The sequence below is a fragment of the Galleria mellonella genome, unplaced genomic scaffold (genome assembly GCF_026898425.1).
Source record: "Galleria mellonella isolate WM207_F2 unplaced genomic scaffold, CSIRO_AGI_GalMel_v1 utg32, whole genome shotgun sequence".
Lineage (NCBI taxonomy): Eukaryota > Metazoa > Arthropoda > Insecta > Lepidoptera > Pyralidae > Galleria > Galleria mellonella.
In genome coordinates this window covers 34,398-49,416 of record NW_026442075.1, presented here as the reverse complement: position 1 = coordinate 49,416, position 15,019 = coordinate 34,398, and the positions used below count along the sequence as shown (strand labels likewise).

General features: G+C 40.3%; 1 protein-coding gene across 1 annotated transcript in view; it reads right to left on the bottom strand.

Moving 5' to 3' along the window:
- The window catches only part of LOC113510702 (uncharacterized), a 206,452-nt gene extending 197,428 nt beyond the window's left edge, over window positions 1-9,024 (bottom strand). Inside the window, exon 1 of the mRNA XM_052896220.1 lies at window positions 8,984-9,024. The gene's annotated coding sequence lies outside the window, so the exon portion shown is untranslated. The remainder of the gene's footprint in view (window positions 1-8,983) is intronic.
- Between the last annotated feature and the right edge of the window lie 5,995 nt (window positions 9,025-15,019).

The window sequence follows — 15,019 nt, the reverse complement described above, 5'->3', positions numbered from 1 at the left end:
TAGACCGGTCGCTAGTGGCCGACACTAATATTACGCTTAAAAAGTGAACAGCGGCGTAACTTACCGGCACCCAGTCGCACGTTTAATCTTTATTTTATTCAAAACATATAATTTGTAGCGAAACAACAAACTTATGTCACATTAATAGTAAATTATATATTTTACTTGAAAGTTTAATTAAGGGAATTAAATAAGGAAACGAGACGAAGTTACAAATGGGTGATTATTTAATTATTACTGCGACAACATTATCGTCATCATTTCAGCTATTATCTGTCCACTGTTGGACATAGGCATCCCACATAGACCGCTCTGAGGAATAGTCCAAAGGCATCTACATCCACTGACTTTCTGCAATGCATTTGAAGTCATCACTTCATCTAGTGTAGGGGATGCGTTCTACACCTACGAGATACCGTACGAGATCGCCACTCAAGAGTCTTTCGTCCCCGTCCGTTGTAAATTTTTAGAGCGACAACATTAGCGAAGCAAATATTGGCGTTTTCTAAAAATTTATTTATTTCAGGTTTTTTTAGGCAATTTAGAATGGCTCACATTGTTACTTACCAGAGGGAAACTATGTACAAGAGTCGTTTGCCTGGGTACTTCACCCATTCGTGTTTCAAACATAAAGCGGATATGGCAGTGAATTTATAGGGTACAGAGGATAAAACCTGAGTCCTCAGGAATGACAACGCACGGGGGTATCATGGGCGAAACTGTATACTGTGTTATGTCCTTGGTACTGCTCATGTCTATAGGCGACGGTTACTACTTTCCATCAGGTGAGCCGTCAGCTTGTTTGCCACTCTAAGTTGCATAAAAAAAAAACAAAATATATAGGCATATATCGATATCTTTCATCAGAGTCATCAGAGCATTATATATAAATTATAATCAGTAATATAATGTATATCTATTGTATGGTTTTAACTTAGAATAGTGTAAGGAATAAGTTTAGATTTTTATTTTTATTATGTTTTTCAGTATGGTATATTATACTATGATATAGTATGAATCAGGATACCCATTAATACGCCATATCTATAAAAAACCTATGTTGAAAAACGTTTAACTTATAATCCTCATTTCGGAATGATCTTCACACAGTGAACCCGAGCAATGTAAGGTTGTATTTCTATCACAAGATAAAAATATTTATATTACATATACAACTTTTGAAACAGTGTGATTATTTTTGTAAAAGGAATGTTGCGTTGGTTTGACATCCTCATTTCTGTTTATCAAACTGTTAAAACTTATAATAAATAAATAAGATAAATATTATTTCTATCACTTGTTTATTCAAATTAAGCAAAACTATTGACTAACAAGCCGCGAGACGTGGAATAAAACTATTTTTATCATTCTAATCTATCGCGGGGCGTCTTCTTTGATCGTATGTAGTGGCGGTGATTTATGACTACCGACGTGTCGCGTTAACAACCGTTCACAGTGATACATTTTGAAGAACACGACAGCTACTGATCTTCGGTGTCAGTATCAACTAGTTGAGGTTATTTTTCGACATATTCAGACATAATAGCAGTAATTTGAGTCGATACGGTTGGAGCAGTTGAAAGCAATAGGTTTAAAGTTAATTAAAATAGAAATACAATTTCATACCATATTGATGGATAGATAAATAGATAGATAGATAAATTATTTATATACGATTACAAGCACATAATTAATGAATTATATGATACTGCTGAATTGCTGGTACGTAGTTATATATATATATATATATATATATATATATATATATATTTATATATATATTAGCGAAGAGTAATTGGCTCCAAACCTATTCTGAAACTTGTCTAAAAAAAATAAATATATATATATATATATATATATATATATATATATATATATATAATTTATTCCTATTTTACACATTGTGTAAAAAAATAAGTAAATATTAATGAAAGTAATTTAATTTAATTTTTTTCTTTCAGACAATGGTGGCGTTATATAGGTGGATACAAATATATATATATATATATATATATATATATATATATATATATATATATATATATATATATATATATATATATATATATATATATATATATATATATATATATGCCAGGACCACACGATACTATATCATTTATTTTACCTAGTAATTAAAATAGTATTTAATAAATCCCATACCAGCATGGTTCCAACATGCAATAGTTGAATCAAATCACTATTACAGTGTCGGGTCATAGCCAAGCCGGGTCATCAATTCCCGCCTACTTAGAACACGGCCCTTCTATGTTCTCTGAGAGAATATGTTGTGGATTTTACATCCACTAAAACAATGTTATGTATAGTGTTAGCAAAAATCGAAAAGTATGGTGAAGTGCCGTGCGTTGGTTTGGTCTGTGTTTCGGAAGAGGATATGGCGTGAATTCACTGGGTACGGAGGAATAACACCTGAGTCCTCAGGAATGGCAACGCATGGGGGGTATCATGGGCGAAACAGTAATGTTATGTCCATGGTAGATGTCTATAGGCGACGGTTACCACTTTCCATCAGGTGGGTAGTCAGCTTGTTTGACATTCTAAGTTGCATAAAAAAAAAAGATTTTTTTCAATATAATTTGGTTTTTATAATGATGTTTCCTCGCTATAAAATTGCCCCATCTATCATTTTGGATTTGATAAAAATATAAAATATCTAGTATTCATAATCTATTAATGTAAAAATTGTTTTTAAATGTTGCCATTATAAATTCGATAATAAATCGTGTCTCTCTGACAGAAATTCTTCGTTAATTATTAGTGAATTAGATAAAAAAAAAATAAGATTGATGAACGGTGTGGAAGCCGTTCGGTGAACTGAGAAAACACAGCGATTACTATTTGAATCCGGTACCGTCTGAAGAGAGTATTTTTTCTTCTTGTCCTATTTCTTCTCGGCGTTCCATTACGGGAGGCGGCCTTTCTGCCGATAACGTTTCCAATGCGTTAGCGAACAGCGGGACGGCGAGAATGACAGACGCGTATGTATATAGCGTTTATTTATTTATTATTTACAATTTCACTATTTATTGTTTTATTCAAATTAATGACAACACACAAAGGAATATTTATTTAACTAACAAGCCTATGTAAAATCTATATAAAATAACAGTATACAAAAACGATTAAACTAGGACTTATAAAACTATTTTTAATCATTACTAATCTATCTCCCGCCGCAGCTCTCGTAGCGTCTTCTCGCTCGATGTCGATCGTATCTAGTGGCGGTGATTTATGACCGCACGTCGACCGCTGTCTCGCCGTCTGGTCCAACCACCACCGTTCGCGGCCACGTGTTGCGAGGCAAGGTCCCATCAGCTATCAGGACCAGGTCGTCCATTTTGATGGCTACGTGTGTAGCTCTTCGGTGTCAGTATCACTCCTTCACCCACCGGTTCCAGAAGCAGTCATTTTTCTGGCACGCCATATTCCCGCCGCGTCGCTCTCGGTGAAGCTGCCTGGCAGTAATGGACCGCCCAATATGAGTGATTGGGGTTGGAGCTGTCGTCGTCTGCCGATGTTGACAGCAATAGCGTTTACTATTGAGGGTGTAATTACCAGCAATAGAAATACAATTTCATACGCACCAACCGTTCCCACGCACCTTGAAGGGTGGATAGATGAAATAGATAGGATGGCTAAATTATTTATATACGTCAGCACCTTTGAGGTTGGTGCCTTGGTCGGACCATAATTAATGAATTATATGCAGGGTCATTATGGCGGAGTCCGTGCTGAGGCTGCCGGCGATTTCTATGTGGACTGCGCGCGTCGTTAGGCGGGTGAAGAGCACTATCGTTTCTGGTAACGTTCACGAAAAAGAACGTGAACGGTCGCTGATGATGCGCCAGCCTGCTCTGTGGATGGTTGCCCGTTGATGGCTGCGCCGGTCTTGCTCTTCGTAGGCGGCACAGCTGACATCTTCAGTTCACTGTCGTACGCAACACCCACAAGTGTTGTCGTAAAAAATCGTGGTGATCTCGAAGTATATATATATATATATATATATATATATATATATATATATATATATACTGGATGACGGCAGCTGTTTTCCATAATGCTGCGATTTCGTTGCCGAACGCCTCTTGTTGCATCGCGCGAATCCACAAAATATCTAGGTAATGTGTGTAAATGAAACACACAGATGGAATTTGTTCTTGGTTTTCATTTTTTTCTCTATCGACTTTTTTCGTGCGGGTCCAAGTGCGGCGCTCTCTCTTCTTGTTTCTCTTTCGGATGGCGGTACAGCGTTGACTGGTCGGTCGCAGGAGGTCGATGAACTGCATATATATATATATATATATATATATATATATATATATATATATATATATATATATATATATATATATATATATATATATATCCGGCCCACGGAACCATCTATGCTGCGAGCCGAAGTCCGTCGGTGGGTCGCGTGTGGCGTCGTCTGCTACTTTGTGCCGCGTCGGTATCAATCTCCACTCGTTCGTCTTCGTTTCTTCGACGATCTCGGCGACTCTATGCGCGACGAACGGCTTGTATGCGCGAACCGGTAGTAGCCATGCGAGCACGGTGCGTGAGTCCAGTATACTCGGCGAGCGGGCTTCAGGTCGTGTTCTTCGACTGCCGTGCGTGATAGGCGACACAGGACGGCCGCTTGCAGCTCCAGTCGCGGTATCGTGGTCACCTTGTTGAGTGGGGCCACTCGTCCCTTATCAGCGACACGTGGACCTCGCCGGTCGCGCTTACGGCCCGCCAGTACACGGCACAGGCGTACGCGTCCGAGCTGGCGTCGACGAATGTATGCAGCTCCGCTGTATCGGCCGTGGCTACCTCCGGGTAGCACCGCGGCACCTCCAGCGCGGACAGCCGTCGCACGTGGTCCATCCAGCTCCGCCAGGCGTCAGCTCTGGTTGCTGTCCCAGTCGATACCGGTACGCCACGTCTCCTGCAGTATCTTCTTCGCCTGTATGGTGATGGGAGTGGCGAGGCCCAGTGGATCGAACAGCGACATGATTGCTCGTAGCGCTTCCTCTTCGCCGGCGTCTGTTCCCCGCTAGCTATCTGTGGCGGAAGCTTGTGTCCGTTGAAGTTGAAGCCTAAGGTGTCTTCAGAAGGTCGCCATACCATCCCCAGTATCTTCTCCGCGTCGAGTTGTACCACGCTGTCCCCGCCGGTGTCGGAGAACGCGGCGCGCACTTGATGCGAGTTCGACGCCCACCGTTGGAGATAGTAGTTGGCTCGACCGTGGATCTGTGCGACCTGTCTTGAGACGCGTACGGCTTGCTCTTCCGTGTCGAAGCTGGCGAGGTAGTCGTCGACGTAGTGGTTCATGACCACCGCCGTTGCTGCCTCCGGGAACTCTTCCTTGTACTGTTCTGCGTTCTTGTTCTTGACGTAGATCGCTGTACACGGTGACGATGTTGCGCCGAATATGACACTCTTCATCCTATATTCCACAGGTGGACCCTCTCGTCGATCTCCTCGCCACAGGAACCGTTGCATGTCCCTATCTTCTTCCCGTATGGTGACCCGCATGAACATGTCCTTTATGTCCGCCGTGACTGCCACCCGTCGTTGCCGGAACCGCATGAGGACCCCCGGTAGCGATTGAAGTCGGGGCCCGGCAGCAGCATGTCGTTCAAACTGATGCCCTTCGTCTTGGCTGCTGCGTCGTGCACGATCCGCAGTTTCCCCGGTTTCTGTGGGTTGATGACGGCGAAGTGTGGCAGGTACCACACCTTGGGAACTCCGTGGCGGGGCGACTTCGGCATACCCGTTCTTGAGTAGCGTGTCCATTTGTTGTTCATACCTCTTCTTAATTTCTTCATTCTTGTCGAGTTTCCTTTCGACCAGTTGGAGACGTCGCATTGCCGATTCGTAGTTGTCCGGCGGCACAGGGTCGTTTCTTCCATAATAACCCCGTGTTATCCTCCCGCCGGTAGCGGACGAGTTTTCTCCTCTAAAATGTGTAGGGCGCGACGTTCCTCTTCATTGTAAAAATTCGAGCGCGAAATGTTGCTTCATCATTTCTTCCATCGATTGTTCCTCTTCGTGTGTCGTCAATGTGGCTGATTCTTGCACCTGCTGTCTTGCCCTGCCGCGACTCGTACCGTGCAGTACCCATCCCAGGTCGGTGATGATGCGACCGGCTGCGTGTCGGATCCTCTTCTGACTTCGTGGGTCAGCAGTAGGTGCCAGTTGTCTTGCCCCAACAGTACCGTCGGTTTGCCCTCTTCGTAGACCAACTCCCTCTCTATGTCTTGTAGATGTGGACAGCCCTTGATGACGCTGCGTGGTACCGACTGCGGTGATAACTGCAGTCTGTCCAACTGTGTATTCTTGTGAATTCCGCCCGCGGATCTTGAAGTGGACACGCGTCGATTGATAAATCCGTGCCCCGGCCACACCTTCCATGTAGAATGGTGCGGGGGGATCCGTAGCACCGATTCGCTCCGCCACCGCCGTCTCGATGATGGTGCAAGTCGACCCGTCGTCCAGTAGCGCGTAGGTGTCGCACGTTCCCGTGGGACCGGTGACTCGTATCGGCAGGATCTTCAGGAACGCGATCTTGTCATTTTCCCTTGCCGATGCGGCGACTGCGGCGGACTTGTCCTCGATGACGTGTGTTGTCAACGTTCTCCGGCTGTTGTCGCGTGGTGTGCAGCAGAGGGTGATGAGTCTGCGTGCAATCTACTCCACATCTCTTGCTTTTGCAGGCGTGGCGAAATCTTCTCACTTTGAGGCAGCGGAAACACAGCCTTATATATCTCGCCGATGTGTCCGCTTCCTTCATCGTCTTGCAGTCCGATGGAGCGTTCTCGTCGACACATCGGGCACGGTGGTGTAGCGGGTTTCTCTTTCGCGTATGTCTTCTCCGTCTTCCTGGGAGCGGACTCCCGCCGGTCTTCGGACGGTATCTCCTCGGCGGGGGCGAAGTTTCCACATCGTGCGGCGGTCCTTTGCAGGAACTGAGAGAGTGTTATGAGGTCCGGTTGTCCCTCCGGTTGGTCGTTGGCGAAATCGTAGTACTTGAAGCGTAGTACCGACGGCATCTTCTCTGTGACGTTTCTCACTATTTCTTCATTGTAGAGGTAGTGACTCTTGTTCAGCGCTCGTATCGTGGCGACGACGTTCTGCACCTTGCTTGCGAAGAGGCAGACGTCTCTTGCGTTGTCCGAGAGTCGTGGTAGCGCGCGGAGTTTGTTCAGTTCGGCTGTGACGAGTGCTCCAGGGCGGCCGAACCTCGCGGCTAACATCTTCATCACTTCTTCTGCGGTCGTAGACCCGACGAATAGGGAGCGTGCCGCGTCCTTTGCGGCCCCTTCAAACTTCTGCGCAGTCTTGCTAGGTTCTCCTGTTCTGTGTGTTGACTTGCGCTTTCTTCATAGGCCATCTTCCATGGTAACCACTCGCTCGACGATCCATTGAAGACTGGCAATTCGGTCACTCTTGACGCTGTGGAGGGCAGTGTTGCGAGCGGCCATCTGCATGGCGATCGCAAACTCATTGCAATCGATGCCCAACTTCAGCATCGGTTATTCTTTCTTCCTCGACTGCATCGCTGCTGCTATCGTAGGAATGGCGGCATGTGGGTCAACGTGGCGTGCGTGGTCCCGGTGAAGTGCGTCGCTGCTCGGCTGTGGCGGCGGCGCTCTCGAATTTTCAACGGGTCTCGATGGGACGAACCCCTGACGCTTGCCGGTGACTTCTTCTATCTCTGGTACATGCGGCTCCATCGTGAGTGCTAGCGTGCTTCGATGAACCCAATCCGACGTTCGTTCTCTTCTGACGGTAGCGTCGTCGTCTTCTATTTCCTCGTCGTCTTCCGATTCGGCTTCCAGGGCGGCGACACGTGCAGCAGCCAATTCCACCTCCTTTCGAAGTAGCTCCTCCCGTGCCTTGGCCAGAGCCTTCTTCTTCTGTGAGGCCGTGGTGCGAACCGTGCGTGCCGTGCCGTGCTTCGTTCCTTCTTCCTTGCTGTCTCCTCTGTCGTTCCTGTGGCTTCGGTAGTCTCCGTTTTCGTCGTATCGCCGGACGTGTTCGTAGTCGATGTGGTGGCGGCGGTAGACGTGGCAGCGACAGATGACGTTCTGACAGCCGCAGACGACGTGGTGGCAGCAACGGACGGCGTGGCAGCGACGGACAGCGTTCCGGCGGCCGTAGTCGACGTGGCGGCGGACGTTGTGGCTTCGGTGACGGCGATTTTCTGCTGCGACGACTTCATGTTTCTCGTAGTCGGCATTTCAGCGATCCGGCTTCAGAATGGTCTTCCTCCAGCGATCCGGCTTCTCGATGTACCAACGGTGTTCCTCCAGCAATCCGGCTTCTCGAAGGACCACGATGAACGGTGTGGACTGCCGTTCGGTGAGCGTGGACTGTAGGGGCGTTGGTTCAGGCTGGAGTGAAACACAGCGATTACTATTCTGAAGCCTCCGGTACCGTCTGAAGAGAGTATTTTTTCTTCTTGTCCTATTTCTTCTCGAGTGTAGTGCCTCGCTGCCCGGAAGCGAATGCCGCTCGACGGGAGGCGGCCTATCTTTATACCCGCCCGCTCGCACGATAACGTTTCCAACTCGCGTTAGCGAATCTGTGTGAGCGGGACGGGGCGAGAATGAACGAGACGCGTGTCTCTTCAGATCGGTACCCTATAGCGTTTATTTATTTATTACAATTTACAATTTCTTAATTCTATTTATTGTTACAATTTCTATTTCTATTTGTAGGTAATAATGACAACACACAAAGGAATACTTTATTTAACTTACACTACAGGTATCTTAAATCTATGTAAAATCTATATAAAATAACAGTATACAAAAACGATTAAACTAGAGACTTAACAACTATCTATAAACATTGCTATAAATATCACTATAATTACACATATACAATAATGTCGCGAACAAATAAACTAGATTTAAAGATAATGTATGTTCTTTATAATCTATAATAGCTATAAAATATAAAATTAGCATACCTAATTTTCTCTCCTTCATTTCAACTTACACGTAACCTGAAATAGAAAAAAAAATATATACAGATTCAATTAGAAAAAACATTATATTCTCATTGTTGTAATTAGTAATATTATTTTAAAAGAATTATGTTATTTTTTTTTTATACATTTTAAATATTTTTAACCGGCTTCAGAAAGAAGGAGATCTTTTTTTTTATCTGAAAGGATATATTTACAGATTGCTTGCATAGAAATTTAATCGGTTCGCTTGTTTAGTTTTTTAATAAAAATAACCACTCGTAATTTTCCTACAATTGAAGTCGGTTTTTTTAACGGACTTAAAAAAGGGAAGTTCACGATTGAGTTGTGTTTTTTTATGTTCGTTATATCATAACTCTGTCAGTTTTAAAGCGATTTGGGAAAATATCTTTTTTATAATGAAAGGACATACTTACAGGTAGATCCATTGAAATTTTATTAAAATTGGTTTAGTATTTTTATTTAGAAAACAACTTTTTTTACCACAACTTGAATCGGGTTTTCTTTGTGGTACACAATCTCGTTTTAAGCAAGCTCTCAGCTATTACTTGATGGTACGTTGCAACTATCACCTATAATTTTTTTTTATACAACTTAGAATGGCAAACAAGCTGACGGCCCACCTGATGGAAAGTGGTAACCGTCGCCTATAGACATGAGCAGTACCATGGACATAACAGAGTATACTGTTTCGCCTACATAAATACAAACAGTTCCATAGTTATCAAATATACAGTGAGATGTCCATGGTACCTTTCATGGATTGTCATTCTTGAAGACTATGGTATTATGTTACCCTATAATTACATTACAACTACCCACTCTTCAAACCGAAACACACCCATGCACACACAGTTTAGCGGTAGAAACATAGATAGGACAATCACACCCAAGCACAGGACTTATATACAAAATATAGTTTTATAAAAAATATAAATAATTTATTTATTTATTCTTTTTTGACCACATTACAAAAAAAAATGTCTGGTATAAAAGGCGGACTTAATACTATAGAGCATTCTCTCCCAGTCAACGATAACCATAAAATATAACTTAATTTAAATTATAATCACAGTATCCATGCAAATTAAAATCCTCGGAACGTTGAGGTCGCTCCATGAGGCCTGTGAAGAACCCAGGAAGCTTCTGCGCTTCTGGACGGAGCTAGGTTGGCTGCACTAGCCACGACTCATACGCACAACGGCCCAAATGAGAGGCTAAGCGCGGAAAATAGAGTCTTTTTCACACTCACATTCCATGGAAATGAAAAAAAAATATCTTGTACATAATAATTTGAAAAGAGTACTTCTCGAACCCAACAGGAAAGCTATAAAAAAATGACGATTTAAAAGAGCTTGTAAACAAGTCTATTTAAATAATATTATTTCTATTCTATTCTATCCTAAAATAAAACATCGGGGGGAAAGGGATTGTTAGTAATGGAGACTGAGAATCCCATTGCTAGCAGTATACCCAACCAGGTCGACCTCCTCGCGGTTCCCCCTGGAAACTATCATGGTTAATTCCTGATGAATTCATCATGATGGGCTAACTGGCCTGTTTTCATTCTCATCTATCACCCTTCACTGGTGCTCCACCAGCGTATCCCGTTAGCGCAGGCGGAGTGTCCATACCATTTTCACTCATCAAAAAAAAAAAACATCAATTGTAAAAATTTTCGATATCATATCACGCATCATTAAACACGTATTAAGTTAATGTTATGCTCAATTTGGCCGTCACGATGAGTTAGTCATGTTCAGAGGCCGATTGTATTGTAATGTACACGTCAAATTATGATACATGGACTCATTAGAAAATATAACTCATCGTCTGTACTAATAAAGAGTAAAGATTTGTATTATGTACATTTGTAATGGATAAACTCAAAAATTACTCAAACGTGTTTAAAAATTCTCTCACTTATAGAAAGCTATAATACTTGGACATATATGTTCGATTCGTGTTTCTACTGTGACGCAGTTGTGTTTGCAAGGCTGTGTTTCGGTTTGAAGGGTGGGATATGGCAGTAAATTTACAGCGTACAGAAGAATAACACCTGAGTCCTCAGGAATGGCAACGCATGGTATCATGGGCGAAACAGTATACTCTGTTATGTTCATGCTACTGCTCGTGTCTATAGGCGACGGTTATCACTTTCCATCAGGTGAGCCGTAAGCTTATTTACCATTCTACGTTGCATAAAGACAAAATGGACTATACCTACCTGCATAAATAAACAATTACTTTGAAATCATAAACAAAAATTACATTTTCTTAAGAAAAATAAGTGAAAAAAAAACAATAAGACTATGAAATCACAAACTGCCATAGAGGATGCTTCACACGCGCGACATTGGCACATCGCGTCTAGACGACGCTTTCAATATGCGACTGGGCAACTCTATTAGACCACCGTAGGCTGGCCGCGCCGCCACTGTGCCGCGGCACGGGCGTTCATACGATGCACTGAATACTAGAATTAGAGCGACCATTATGATAATTAAATAGTCTTATGGTGTGGCTTAGAGGCTACAATGTAATATTTATATGTAACGGCTTAAATCAACCTATTAAATTGAAGCATGTTTTATCATAATTATTATATCAATAAATGTATTATATTGATTTTTTTTTAATTAAAATATAATTATACCTATATATACATAATATAGAGAAAGTACTCGGTCACCAACAAACGCAGTCGACTACGAGCGAATTCTGTAGAATGTAATCGACTACGTGCTGTTAGTGTGGGGCACTGTGTGTTTTTAATATAAAAACAACTTTTTGCCACACACCGAAGTTATTTATTTAATATTTTTACACAGTTAACAGTGCATTTTTAATTAATTTGAAGGTCCGCTTGACTCGCGACGCGCGAGACCCTTGGTTCAGGGTTTTATTGAGCCTGAATGATAAATCCAGCTAGTTAATTTTACTGGTCAGACCGATTAGGATAAGGGCTAGGGCAGTAATTTGGCTAGCTAAATTACGACTGACTTATTTAAGCTTTGTATTTTTTTTATACAACTTAAAATGACAAACAAGCTGACGGCCCACCTGATGGAAAGTGGTAACCGTCGCCTATAGACATGAGCAGTATCATGGACATAACAGAGTATACTGTTTCGCCCATGATACCCCCCATGCGTTGCCACTCCTGAGGACTTAGGTGTTATTCCTCTGTACCCAGTAAATTCACGCCAATTGTATGAGTTTATATAGGCATAATACTGGTGATTTAAATAGAAATGAATGATATTGCTATTCAGCAATAATATGTCTACATGCTGGGGTTGTAACAGTATGCATTCCAGGGAACCAGCCTGCTGTCCATTTATTCTTCTATGTAATATATTCTAACAGACTTATTCATAAAAATTGTTATCGTAGCTAAAACGTCAACTAACTTTATTGAATACATTTAAAATATTGTATTATTCATAAACACTCAATAATCCCTCGATAACTAAAAGAGGTTTATTGGAAGTTTATGTTACGAGTATTATGTTGCAAACTTGTCGAGTTCTATAGACCATAGACGGTCATATGTTAAATATAGTATGTTAATTTAATAAAATCTTGATTAATATACTACTTCTACTATTATATTTTTATGATAATGATTAGAAAAATATAATGATTGCTATTTTAATTAAAAACAAATATATACATATATTAAAGTATTAATAAACCAGGTTAAGCAAATACAATGTTGATTGAAAACATCAACACGTTGGGATGGGTGTGCATATCAAATTATAATAATATAATTAATAATTAATCATATAACAAACTGACTCATACTTTATATATATATATATATATATATATATATATATATATATATATATATATATATATATATATATATATATATATATAAAAATAATATTTTATATTAATTTAATAATGCAACACATTTTTAGGTTAAAATGTTCTTTTAATACGCGTCAGTCCATTATAACCTTATGGAATATATATTTGAGGTTTTCACCTTATTGGTTTGGTATAGGTAGTGCGTATATGAATAACTTTTTTTGAACAGTTAGTGCAGGTTAGAGCATTTATGAATTAAATGTTTTATTTTCACGTTATTCTCTTGTTATAGAGGTCTTATAATGGGCTGATATTTTGTATGAATAAGACGATGAATCTATCGTATCTTCTGTATCGGATAGTGCTGTTTGAATACACGTATACTGGTTTTAATATTAGATACTTGCGTTTACAATTATCATGTTATAATTATAGAAAGTTTATTAATAATTTACAATATAGAAATCTGAGTAATCTTTGATTGCTACACTAAATTATATATATATATATATATATATATATATATATATATATATATAGTAAATTATGCTATACTAGATTTATACATTATTAGTTTTTATCTTAGGTTTTTACCTATAACCGATATGCAATTATTATATTATGTCTACTCTATTCATTTGTCTGTGTGTCTAAAATATTATTGATCTTGTAAGGATGTTTGTTACCATATTTTGTGGAATTAATGTGTCGCAACTGAACGACGGGACATCGGCGCCGTGTTCGCTATTTATAATTTCGTGTTCGGAAATTGTTGAATTTGATCCGAGTTAATTTGAAACGAGATATCAATTTGTGAATTGTTGTGCTTTAAATTAGTCTACACTGGTTTATATTTGTTTACGTGACAAGAGCTTTGAATACAAACATGAAACAAGCAATACCCGCGGCATAACTTTCTCTTTTTTAATAGCAATAATGAAAAGCAATTTGTATTAATTTTATTCGCGTATACGTTATCGTCTGTAGTTTTTTCGAGAGTTTCACCTGTTGAATCAAAGCATAATGCATGTAAACTTTACAAAACTATTTTGTGCTTTGCTATTTAGAAATATCTTTGAGTTTTGAAGTTCTTTGAAACAATGTTTAGCTTTTTTTATATTAAATAAATTTATTGTATTGTATTGTATTATAAAAATCTTTATTGTACATAATTCACATTGAAAACAGTAGAAGATTTAATATACAATGGCGGAATTATCCCATAGAGGGCTCTCTTACAGTCAAACTTTGAGAAGCTGAAAGGAAACTATGGAATGTTCAAGGGTAAAAAGCTAAATATAATATTATATATAGGGGGCATATGTTTAGCAATGGACATATAATGGCTGATTTGATGATGATGCATATAACACCTAATGAATGTCTGAAAAATCCATTGTAAATTGGTTAAAAAATGAATCTTTTATTTTACAATTTTTGCCACTTTGTATTTGGTAATTACTTTTAAATATAAACCTTATAAAAACAAATAAACCCAATTTATTAAAAATAATTGTTGATTGTAAAATTGTAAAATAAATCATGTACTGTTCTTTAACTTGCCTATTACAATTTTAAATATACACTTTATTAGTCGCATAAATCCAACAACTGTCATTGTAATGCAAACCGGGTGTCCATCTTTGTGGAAACATGCAAATTCAAGCTTACATTCACATAGAACTCGACGGCGTGTAGACGCCCTTCCTTTTCTGAAAGCCATAATAATCGCACGATATTCAACGCACATTGTCTTTGACAACCTTTTTCCGTGTCCAATCAAATCGTAAGAATCGTACGATTTATCGTTTATGCGTCGGGAATCTAAGAATGTGAGCACACATACCCTCACACGTTTGCATCCGCGTCGTATCCGATATAAAGACCATATTGAACGCGTAATTTCGACGTTGGAATGCCTGTGGTTACGCGACGACCAGTGGCGCCACCTTTGACGACCACCACCTTAACTTTACCGTTACAACATTCGAAATTCAAAAACTATAGACGTTCTGAATATAGAATTAAGAATGAAATTGGCGCGGTGGAATATTTTCGGCAGCTGAACGTTTGCGTTGTCGACATCTACGCGAGGTGACTCTATGCGAATCGAAAGAACATATTAGCTCATTTTAAAGGGTGCACTAGACATATAAATGGTACATTAAAATGCTATTAAAAGACGCCTTTCCTTTT